Source organism: Carassius auratus, unplaced genomic scaffold (assembly GCF_003368295.1).
Source record: "Carassius auratus strain Wakin unplaced genomic scaffold, ASM336829v1 scaf_tig00017136, whole genome shotgun sequence".
Classification (NCBI taxonomy): domain Eukaryota; kingdom Metazoa; phylum Chordata; class Actinopteri; order Cypriniformes; family Cyprinidae; genus Carassius; species Carassius auratus.
Window position 1 is genome coordinate 1 of NW_020524745.1, and position 12,500 is coordinate 12,500.

Sequence of the window (12,500 nt, forward strand, 5' to 3'; positions counted from 1 at the left end):
TTTTTGTGTTATCTGTTGTAACAAAATTTCCTTTTTTCCTCATTCCCTTCCTCTGATCTAAAAAAGTTCTTCATAATATGTGCTTATTTCCTTTAAAATTCCCTTCTGTGCTTAAAACAGCTTGTCCTTCCTTATTCCTAAGTTCTTTAATTATTCCCGTTCACCCTGCTTTTCTAAAGGTTAAAAAAGGATCTACTACATTTCTCCCCTTCTAGTGTATACTTAGCTTTACTTCTTAACGTCGCCCCTTTATGTTTCCCTTCTTCTATTTTCCTCAACTTTTCCTCCACTTCAATTACTCTTGGCACGTTAACTTCATTTTTATTCAACTCCTCTCTTAACGTCTTTCTTATTTCTTGTTCCTTTGTTCTTTTTACCTTTTGTAACAATTTACAGTAATTCATAACATATTTATTTATGTCATATTTCATGTTTTCCCACCATTGCCTTTCATCTTCTATGCACATCAAGTCTTTTTTTCCCCTCATCAAATTTATTTTCTATCTCTTTTTTAAAACTTTCTTCCTTTAAAACTTCAGTGTTTAAAATCCCCTCATATCCTTTTTAAAATCCATTCTCATTTGCACCATTTTGTGATCACTTAAGGTCGTTTCTTTATAAAACACTCCATCAATAAAACATTCCAAATTCCTAGTACATAAAAAGTAGTCTATCCTAGTTTGACACATAAAATTCCCTACCAGCTGTCTTCTTGTAAATTCCCTCTTTTTCCCATTTCTTTCTCTCCACACATCAATCATGTTATACTCTCCCATCAATGACATTAACTCCTTTCTTCCGCCATCCGATTTAAAAACCATTCAGTTAGCCATATCCATTTACTAAAAACAGTGTTAAAATCCCCCGCAATTATTACCCTCTTCCATTTTTCCATTAACTCAACTATTATATTAAAATATTTTTCTTTTCTATTTCTTCATTTGGAGCATGTACGTTTACTAAAATAAAATCATCTTCATCCATCTTAATTTCTAAAGCCATGCATTTTCCTTGTGTGTCATTATACATTTGCTTTGACCTGATATCTCTATCTTTTCTTATTAACATCGCAACTCCTCCTCCTATTTTTCCCTCCGCATTATTAAAAAATAATTCCCCTTCCCATCTTTTTTTAAAATCCTCCATTACACTCTCTTTCCAATTCGTTTCTTGCAATAAAATCACATCTTCATCCCTGCACAGTTCCTTGACTTTTTCAAATTCCACACCATTCATTAACCCTCTTGCATTAAAAGTAACAATTTTCAACACAATTAAAAAAGATAAAAGTACAAACTTTAGCATCATAATTTTGTTATCCTATTTCCTCCCCCTCTTTTGCACTTCTTCCACAGTCTTGTTTCTCCTCATTACTTTGCTTACACATTTTATTTTTAGCTTTCTCCAAATTGGGTATTACCTTAACTTTTCTTCTTCTTTTATTGGATGTTCCTGCAGTGCTGTCTCCGCCCAGGTTTTCACTGTCTTTGTCTTTTCTTTCCGTCTCACCTATCCATTCAGTCTCTTCTGGTTCCTCTGTTTCTACTTGTCCAACCGCATTAAACTCCATCTGTACCTCCATTTCCACAATGTCCTGTGTTAAACCAGTCTTTTCAATCTCATTGTCATTGTCCTTGCTTACATTGTCCTCTCTTTGCCTTGCTCCGGTGTCTTCCCTTTGCTCCTCTTCATTGTCTGTCTCATGCATCTGCCCACTCCCCCTCTCTTCTTCATTGTGCTGGTCTCCATACCAGCACTCGCATTTGTCCAGTACACAATTGCATTCTGGACACCTCACCACCTTACAGTCCCTCGCGAAGTGGCCTGTTTCCGAGCTTTTATTACATTTAAAGTCTGGGCAGTCCTTCATCACATGATCAGGGCTCATACACAACCTGCAGGTTTTCACCTGCTTGCTATGTATCACTCTATAGTATTGAGGACCATCCTCCATTTCAAATCGAGTACTGTAGGGCAAGGAGGCCACTTCTTTTGGGAACTGTACCTTAAGGAACCTTGTTCCATCTTCTATGTTGGTGCCGGTATAAAATCTTCTTCTTATCTGAGAGACCGGAGTAACCCCCCATCCCTCCAGCTTCTGTAGAATCTCTGCATCATCCAGGTAAGCGGGCAAATGCATGAACGAGACAACAAATTCTCTGTTATTCAATTTTTTAATTTAACGTAGTTTTCCTTTAATCATCAATCCTTCGTTCAGATTTTCAATATCTTCTTCCTTTTCAAATGTAATTTCGTACTCCTTCAACATTTTGGGTCTTACAGCCAATATTTTTGTCACATGCAACTTATCTTTCAGCGCTTGTATTATGTCTTCAGCTTTCCTTCATGCACTTCAGTCAAATCCACTACTACTGTAGCTTCTTTGGTGTAGGTTCTTTTCTATCTCCTTTCAGGCCCATCCTTTTCTTGTTGAGTTTTTCCAGTCCGTTTGCCATTTGCCGCCGTGTTCCTCGTGCCAAGTCCGTGTCTGTTGCCGTAGTTCCGTCCATTTTTCAAAAATAAGGAAAACAAAAAACAAACAAAAAAAAGGAAAAATAAAATGATCCAAGTAATAAAAATAACCCAAAAATTTAAACAAAAAACAATTATTAAGACTCAAATAACCAAAAAACAAACACACACCAAACAATTTTGGGTGAACCTTCTTCACCCTTATATTGCCACCTCACTTCCTGTTTCACACTAGCTCTCTAGCGCCCTCAGGTTGGTATGGCCGTAAGCGAAGACTGCTGCAAAGAGAGGGCTATTTAAAGAGCAGCCAATCTAATCGCCAGTACATTATATAAGTAGGAAAGAAAACCCAAAAGCTTAAAGCACCTGGTATTCCTAGGCAGTCTCTCATCAAAGTACTAACCAGACCTAAACCTGCTAAGATTCGGAGATCGGGCATTGACTCTATTATTTGGCAAAATTATTATATACTAAGTGAAAAATGTCCAAAAAGCTTACAGCACCTGGTATTCCCAGGCGGTCTCCCATCCAAGTACTAACCAGACCTAAACCTGCTAAGATTCAGAGATCGGGCATTGACTCTTTTTTTATGCAAGATTATTATTATAATTCGTGAAATTTTCCAAAAAGATTAAATCACCTGGTATTCCCAGGCAGTCTCCCATCCATGTACTAACCAGGCCCAAACCTGCTAATATTCATAGATTGGTCATTGACTCTATTTTTTGGCAAAATTATTATATACTAAGTGAAAAATGTCCAAAAAGCTTACAGCACCTGGTATTCCCAGGCGGTCTCCCATCCAAGTACTAACCAGGCCAAACCTGCTTAGCTTACGAGATCAGACGAGATCGGGCATAGCCATGTTGGTATAGCCGTAAGCGAAGACTGCTGCAAAGAGAGGGCTATTTAAAGACCAGCCAATCTAATCGCCAGTACATTATATAAGTAGGAAAGAAAACCCAAAAGCTTAAAGCACCTGGTATTCCTAGGCAGTCTCTCATCAAAGTACTAACCAGACCTAAACCTGCTAAGATTCAGAGATCGGGCATTGACTCTTTTTTTTTTTTTTTTTTTAATGAAAGATTATTATATAATTCGTGAATTTTTCCAAAAGATTAAAGCACCTGGTATTCCCAGGCAGTCTCCCACCGATGTACTAACCAGGCCCAAACCTGCTAATATTCAGAGATCGGGCATTGACTCTTTTTTTTTTTTTTTTTTTAATGAAAGATTATTATATAATTTGTGAAATTTTCCAAAAAGATTAAAGCACCTGGTATTCCCAGGCAGTCTCCCATCCATGTACTAACCAGGCCCAAACCTGCTAATATTCAGAGATCGGGCATTGACTCTATTTTTTGGCAAAATTATTATATACTAAGTGAAAAATGTCCAAAAAGCTTACAGCACCTGGTATTCCCAGGCGGTCTCCCATCCAAGTACTAACCAGGCCAAACCTGCTTAGCTTCCGAGATCAGACGAGATCGGGCATAGCCAGGTTGGTATGGCCGTAAGCGAAAACTGCTGCAAAGAGTGGGCTATTTAAAGAGCAGCCAATCTAATCGCCAGTACATTATATAAGTAGGAAAGAAAACCCAAAAGCTTAAAGCACCTGGTATTCCTAGGCAGTCTCTCATCAAAGTACTAACCAGACCTAAACCTGCTAAGATTCAGAGATTGGGCATTGACTCTTTCTTTTTTTATTTTTTTTTTTTTTTTTTTAATGAAAGATTATTATATAATTTGTGAAATTTTCCAAAAAGATTAAAGCACCTGGTATTCCCAGGCAGTCTCCCATCCATGTACTAACCAGGCCCAAACCTGCTAATATTCAGAGATCGGGCATTGACTCTATTTTTTGGCAAAATTATTATATACTAAGTGAAAAATGTCCAAAAAGCTTACAGCACCTGGTTTTCCCAGGCGGTCTCCCATCCAAGTACTAACCAGGCCAAACCTGCTTAGCTTCCGAGATCAGACGAGATCGGGCATAGCCAGGTTGGTATGGCCGTAAGCGAAAACTGCTGCAAAGAGTGGGCTATTTAAAGAGCAGCCAATCTAATCGCCAGTACATTATATAAGTAGGAAAGAAAACCCAAAAGCTTAAAGCACCTGGTATTCCTAGGCAGTCTCTCATCAAAGTACTAACCAGACCTAAACCTGCTAAGATTCAGAGATTGGGCATTGACTCTTTCTTTTTTTTTCTTTTTTTTTTTTTTTTTAATGAAAGATTATTATATAATTCGTGAAATTTTCCAAAAGATTAAAGCACCTGGTATTCCTAGGCAGTCTCCCATCCATGTACTAACCAGGCCCAAACCTGCTAATATTCAGAGATCGGGCATTGACTATATTTTTTGGCAAAATTATTATATACTAAGTGAAAAATTTCCAAAAAGCTTACAGCACCTGGTATTCCCAGGCGGTCTCCCCTCCAAGTACTAACCAGACCTAAACCTGCTAAGATTCAGAGATCGGGCATTGACTCTTTTTTTTATGCAAGATTATTATATACTAAGTGAAAAATGTCCAAAAAGCTTACAGCACCTGGTATTCCCAGGCGGTCTCCCATCCAAGTACTAACCAGACCTAAACCTGCTAAGATTCAGAGATCGGGCATTGACTCTATTATTTGGCAAAATTTTTATATACTAAGTGAAAAATGTCCAAAAAGCTTACAGCACCTGGTATTCCCAGGCGGTCTCCCATCCAAGTACTAACCAGACCTAAACCTGCTAAGATTCAGAGATCGGGCATTGACTCTTTTTTTTTTTTTAATGAAAGATTATTATATAATTCGTGAAATTTTCCAAAAGATTAAAGCACCTGGTATTCCCAGGCAGTCTCCCATCCATGTACTAACCAGGCCCAAACCTGCTAATATTCAGAGATCGGGCATTGACTCTATTTTTTGGCAAAATTATTATATACTTAGTGAAAAATGTCCAAAAAGCTTACAGCACCTGGTATTCCCAGGCGGTCTCCCATCCAAGTACTAACCAGGCCTAAACCTGCTTAGCTTCCGAGATCACACGAGATCGGGCATAGCCAGGTTAGTATGGCCGTAAGCGAAGACTGCTGCAAAGAGAGGGCTATTTAAAGAGCAGCCAATCTAATCGCCAGTACATTATATAAGTAGTAAAGAAAACCCAAAAGCTTAAAGCAAATGGTATTCCTAGGCAGTCTCTCATTAAAGTACTAACCAGACCTAAACCTGCTAAGATTCAGAGATCGGGCATTGACTCTATTATTTGGCAAAATTATTATATACTAAGTGAAAAATGTCCAAAAAGCTTACAGCACCTGGTATTCCCAGGCGGTCTCCCATCCAAGTACTAACCAGACCTAAACCTGCTAAGATTCAGAGATCGGGCATTGACTCTTTTTTTTTTTTTTAACGAAAGATTATTATATAATTCGTGAAATTTTCCAAAAAGATTAAAGCACCTGGTATTCCCAGGCAGTCTCCCATCCATGTACTACCAGGCCCAAACCTGCTAATATTCAGAGATCGGGCATTGACTCTATTTTTTGGCAAAATTATTATATACTGAGTGAAAAATGTCCAAAAAGCTTACAGCACCTGGTATTCCCAGGCAGTCTCCCATCCATGTACTAACCAGGCCCAAACCTGCTAATATTCAGGGACCGAGCATTGACTATATTTTTTGGCAAAATTATTATATACTAAGTGAAAAATGTCCAAAAAGCTTACAGCACCTGGTATTCCCAGGCGGTCTCCCATCCAAGTACTAACCAGGCCCAAACCTGCTTAGCTTCCGAGATCAGACGAGATCGGGCATAGCTTTTTTTTTTTTTTTTTTTTTTTTTTTTTATTAAGTTCAGAAAATAATACATTATGTTTCTCCTAAATACAGAGTTTCACATTCCAATTAAAAACAACAACAAAACAAAAAAACAAAAATAAAAAATACATTCATACTTATAAATATTTTTCTTCTACATTATCCCATTTGTGGCATTTGCTATTTTACACTTTTTTTCAAACAGATACATTTATGTCATGTTTCAAAAGAATGTTCTGTACCTGAGAAGAAAACATTTTTATAAACATCTCTGCTTTTCCCTCCAGTCTCCAATATTTACACAATGTAAACATATAATCTTCCACCATATGCTTATACAATGTCCACACAATACGAACAGACCTGTTCTTAACTATATTTCTTCTTTTCCATATAGCATTTTTTGCCAAAATAATTAACAAATTGATCATGATTTTATTCTTACACTTTTCCTCCTTTCCAAACGTAAATGTTTTTTGCCAATCTTGATCTTCTTTTCTTTCCCCTAGGTCATTCACTATTTCTTTTAAAACCTTAAAAAAAGATCCTAATTCCTCACACAGTAAAAACAAATGCAACAAACCCTCATCTTGTTTTTTACAAACCTTACTTAATGCACTTTGTTCTTTTTTTTTATAATGCACAACCTCATTTCCGACCATATTACATTATGCCTTATAAAATAATCAAGACACTCCAAATTTGTGCTCACCAGTACTCCCCTCATATTTTTCCATATTTCTTCCTCTTTCAAGCCATTGAAGTTTCTTAACCACATATCATTTGAATTTGGTTTTTTAAAAATCTCTTCCCTTAAAACCTGATAAAACATTTTCACATTCCCTAAACTAAACCCTATTCTTTTATTTTGATTAACAAAATACACTTCAGTCTTTCCTTCCTCTTTTTCTTCCTTCTGTATTTCATTTATCCACGCTTTTGGTATTGCACTTTTAATTTCTTTATATAGTTTCTTTACATTGTTTATGTCATACTCTTCTTTGGCTTCATCCAACTCATCAGTAATTACTTGCACTGGTAAAAAAAACCCTCTCTTATCTCATACATAATATCCCTTAGTCTTGCAAACCCAACCTCCCACCATTTTCACAATATGCTTATTAAAAAACAATGGTTGGTTTAAAATCTATTTCCTTCCTCCAGGTATAAAATCAACCTTTGAGAGAAAAAAACCCCAAGCTTTTAAAACTTCTTTATAAAAATCTGGTATTCTTTCAAACATCCATGCTTTCATTTTCATCCATAAAACACTGTCCCCTAGTTTAACATTACCACATTTGTCCAAATAGTATTTCATTGTATCTTTCCATTCTCCTTTTTCTTGATCATCTATATACTTTTTCACAACTTTAATTCTCATACTTTTCTTTTTTAATTCTACATCAGATAATCCCATTCCTCCTTTATCAGCCTGTCCTATCAGAGTGTTATAAGCAACTCTTGGGGGTTTCTTCTCCCAAATAAAATCTAAAACACATCTTTTTATTCTTACTTCCACCCATCTTGGCATTGCGCTCACCATTAAAATATACCACATTTTGGATAACATTAAAGCATTAACCACTAAAATTTTCCCTTTCAAACTTAAAAATCTTCCCCTCCAAAAAATTAATCTCATTTCCATTTCCCCCAACAACTTTTCAAACATTCTTTCTCTTGCCCCTTTCTCATCTTTTCCTAAAGTCACACCCAAAATTTTTGTTTCCTTCACCTCCTCAAAATTAAAAACTCCTCCTAAATTTGGTACCTTTCCAAACTTCTTGTACACAGTTTTTTCTCCATTAACTCTTGCACCTGTACCTTTACCATACCTCTCTACATTTCTCATGACTTCCTTCATACTTTCTAAGTCTTTTAAAATCAGTGTCGTGTCGTCTGCATATTGGAATATCTTTTTCTCTTCTTTACCTTCTTCTATTTTAATACCTTGAATGCTTTTATTTTTCTTAATCATTAAACCTAAAGGCTCTGCTACCAAAGTATATAGCTGTGCAGAGAGTGGACATCCTTGCCTTATTGATCTTGTTATTCTAAAAGGTTCTGTTAAGAAACCATTACACGTCACTCTCGTCATTATGTTATTATATAAAATTGTTATCCATTCCTTAAAATTCTTTCCAAAACCAAAACGTTCTAAAATTGCAAATAAAAAAATCATATTCTACCCTATCAAAAGCCTTTTCAAAATCTAAATTAACAACATATCCATCCTTCTGTGTTTCATTTAAATAGCTTATTATGTCTCTTACACCACTCGTTATATCAGCAATATCTCTCCCTCTTACACCATATGCCTGATTAGTCACTATAATTTTGGGTAAAATATTTTTCATTCTATTTGCAAGAATTTTAGATAGTATTTTTAAATCTGTGTTTAACATTGTTATTGGTCTAAAATTACTCAAATTATTTTTACTTCCTTTCCTTTTATAAATTAATTTAATCAACCCTATACTCATCCTCTGATCCAATTCTCTTTTATCAAAAATCTCCTTATATACTTCCTTTAAAATCCCACTTATCTTCTCTTTAAAAACTTTATAAAATTCATTTACTATCCCATCTGTCCCCGGGCTTTTGTTTCCTTTTAAACTATTGATAGCTTGTACAATTTCCTCTTCACTAATTTCTCTATCACATTCCTTTTTATCTTCTCTACTTACTTTAGCTGTAACACTCTCTAATAACTGATTTTTTGCTTTTTCGTCAATTCCTTTTGTTTCAAAAAGCCCCTCATAATAGTCTTTGACCTCTGTTAAAATTCCACTTATGTCTTTGACTATTTCTCCTTTTTTATTTTTTAATTCTTTTATTAACTTTGCTTTGCCTCTACTTTTTTCCAAATTAAAGAAAAATTTTGTACATTTTTCTCCTGCAATTGTGTTTTTTGCCTTACTCCTTATAATAGCTCCTTTACACTTTTCTTCCTCAATTTTCCGTAACTCTTCCTCCAAAAGTATTATCTGTTTTATATTTACTTCACTTTTATTTGTCTCTTTTCTGAGTTTTTTCCTTATTTCCAGCTCCTTTGCTTTTTTAACTTTCTGTACCAATTTGCTATGGTTTATAGAATATTTTCTTATTTCATATTTTACATTTTGCCACCATAATCGTTTATCTTCAAAGTACATTCCGTCCTCTTTTTCTTTGTCTAATATTTCCTCAATTCCTATTCTATAACTTTCACTTGTCAAAATTTCTGAATTTAGTATCCACACTCCAGGCCCTTTTTTTTCTTTACTAAAGTAAATATTCCATAAAAGCATTTTGTGATCACTCAAACTGGTATCCTTATAACAAATGTCCCCCCAAAAAAATTCCATATCCCTTTCACTTAAAATAAAATCGATTCTTGTCTGACACATAAAATTCCCAACCAGTTGTCTTCTGGAAAATTCTCTTTTCCTTTCATGGTTTTCCCTCCAAACATCTATCAAATTTCTTTCCTCCATCATTTCTTTTAACTCTTTCCTTCCCATATCTGTTCTAAAAACCATCCCATCTGCCATGTCCATCTTACTAAAAACAGTATTAAAATCCCCAACTAAAATAACGTTTTTATATGTCTTTATTAAAATCCTTAATCCCTCAAAAAATGTTTTTTTTTCTCCCTCTTGGGTGGGTGCATGCAAATTAATTATCACAAATTCATGATCATCTTTCTTAATATTAATCCCAACACATTTGCCTTTTTTGTCATTATAGACTTCATATGAATTAATTTCAACATTTTCCTTTATTAAAATGGCTACCCCCCTTCCTATCCTTCCATCACCATTATTATAAAACATTTGTCCTTTCCATCTCTTTTTCACATCCTCAATCATTTCGTCTTTCCAGTTTGTTTCTTGTAAAATTATCACATCCTGCTTTTTGCATAGTTCTTTTACCATCTCAAATTTCTTTACACTCATTAAACCTCTTGCATTTAAACTCACAAAGTTTAAAACCATACCAATAAAAAATAAGCATTTAAAACCATTCATCTTCAGTCTCTCTCACAATCTTGTTCTTGTATCAATCCCAACTTCTTTTTATCTATTTCAATCATCTTTTTCTTTCTAGCAACATTAAGATTTGGCTTTACCTTCATTTTTTTTTTCTTATCATTTTTCCAACCTTTTCTATTTCTTTCCTTGCCTCCTGTTGTTCCATATCCAGTTCCTCCACCTCATCGCTCTCCTTTTCATCATTTACTTCCTTGTCATTTGCACCATTCTGTTCGGTTTCTCCATCTTCTCCCTCCTCTGTATCGTCCTCCATTCTGTTTACTTCTCCATCCTGGTGACTTTGGTCCTTCAACTTCTGATTTTCCATATATTCTATTTGCTTTTGTTGTTTGTTTTCCATTGGTTCAAAAGTCTCTGTGGTTTCTGCAATCTCATCTTGCACCTGCCTGTCCATACTTTGTTGCTCCTCTGATTGCTTCTCGTTACCTTCCATCCAGCATTCACATATATTAAGAGGTTTGCCACAGTCTGGACATTCAATTGCTGTACAGTCTCTTGAGAAATGTCCTTGATCATTGCATTTAAAACATCTGAACTCAGGACAGTCTTTGATGATATGTTCTGGACTTAAACACAATCTACAAGTTTTGACCTGCCTACTGTGTATTATCCTGAAGTACTGTGAGCCTTCAGTTGTCTCAAACCTTGTACTATATGGCAATGATGCCACCTCCTTTGGGAACTTAACCTTAACAAATCTTGTCCCATCCTCTATCTCCGTTCCTGGGTAAAACCTCCTCCTTATCTCTGTTATGGGAGTAACTCCCCATCCTTCCAATTTCGAGGTTATGTCATCATCATCTAAATACACAGGCAGATGCATGAACGAGACTACATATTCTCTGTCCTAGAGTTTTTTAACATCACATATTTGTCCTTTAATTTGCAAACCATTTAACAGTCCATCACAAACTTCCTCCGTTTCAAAATTCACTTCATATTGTTTATTAGTCTTTGGTCTTACCGCAAGAATTTTTTCCACGCTCACTTTTTCCTTTATTGCTCTAATCATGTCCTCCGCTCCTCCATTAAGCACTTTACTGATGTCAATTATTGCTGTAGCTTCTTTTGAATAGATCCTTTGTTTCTTCATTTCTTTCGCCATCATCCCTTCTCCTTGTCTTAATCCTTTGCCTTGGTCAATTGCATTAGCTTGTTTCAAATTTGTTGCAAGTTGTGAAACAAGCAGTTGATCCATTTCACTCATTCTGAATAAAAAATAAAAAATTAAACCACTCCCCAGACAGCATGAAGCTGCTGGTTCGTGGTTTAAAACGTATTAAATAGATAAAGAAAAACTCCTCTTACAATTAATTCTAATAATAAAAAATAATAAACAAACAAACAATACATGAGTTAGCTTCCGTCCTTTCTACACACACTTGCACTTCCTGGATTGTACCACTACAATGAACAGGGTTGCACAGGTTGGTATGGCCGTAAGCGAAGATTGCTGCAAAGAGATGGCTATTTAAAGACCAGCCAATCTAATCGCCAGTACATTATATAAGTAGGAAAGAAAACCCAAAAGCTTAAAGCACCTGGTATTCCTAGGCAGTCTCTCATCAAAGTACTAACCAGACCTTAACCTGTTAAGATTCAGAGATCGGGCATTGACTTTTTTTTTTTTTTTTTATTAAAGATTATTATATAATTCGTGAAATTTTCCAAAAGATTAAAGCACCTGGTATTCCCAGGCAGTCTCCCACCCATGTACTAACCAGGCCCAAACCTGCTAATATTCAGAGATCGGGCATTGACTCTATTTTTTGGCAAAATTATTATATACTAAGTGAAAAATGTCCAAAAAGCTTACAGCACCTGGTATTCCCAGGCGGTCTCCCATCCAAGTACTAACCAGACCTAAATCTGCTAAGATTCAGAGATCGGGCATTGACTCTTTTTTTTATGAAAGATTATTATATAATTCCTGAAATTTTCCAAAAAGATTAAAGCACCTGGTATTCCCAGGCAGTCTCCCATCCATGTACTAACCAGGCCCAAACCTGCTAATATTCATAGATCGGGCATTCACTCTATTTTTTGGCAAAATTATTATATACTAAGTGAAAAATGTCCAAAAAGCTTAAAGCACCTGGTATTCCCAGGCAGTCGCCCATCCAAGTACTAACAAGGCCCAAACCTGCTTAGCTTCCGAGATCAGGCATAGCCAGGTTGGTATTGCCGT

General features: G+C 35.7%; 3 non-coding genes and 2 pseudogenes across 3 annotated transcripts; all 5 read right to left on the reverse strand.

Annotated features, from left to right (window-relative positions):
- Positions 1 to 3,237: 3,237 nt before the first annotated feature.
- Positions 3,238 to 3,355, reverse strand: LOC113075529 (uncharacterized; annotated as a pseudogene).
- A 518-nt stretch (positions 3,356 to 3,873) lies between these two features.
- Positions 3,874 to 3,991, reverse strand: LOC113075506 (5S ribosomal RNA). Its single transcript, XR_003280954.1, has one exon. It is a non-coding gene; the product is annotated as a 5S ribosomal RNA (ribosomal RNA).
- A 382-nt stretch (positions 3,992 to 4,373) lies between these two features.
- On the reverse strand, positions 4,374 to 4,491 carry LOC113075511 (5S ribosomal RNA). Its single transcript, XR_003280959.1, has one exon. It is a non-coding gene; the product is annotated as a 5S ribosomal RNA (ribosomal RNA).
- Positions 4,492 to 5,426: 935 nt separating this feature from the next.
- On the reverse strand, positions 5,427 to 5,545 carry LOC113075536 (5S ribosomal RNA). The gene has a single exon (XR_003280974.1). It is a non-coding gene; the product is annotated as a 5S ribosomal RNA (ribosomal RNA).
- Positions 5,546 to 12,395: 6,850 nt separating this feature from the next.
- LOC113075539 (uncharacterized) overlaps positions 12,396 to 12,500 on the reverse strand; it is a 109-nt pseudogene continuing 4 nt past the window's right edge.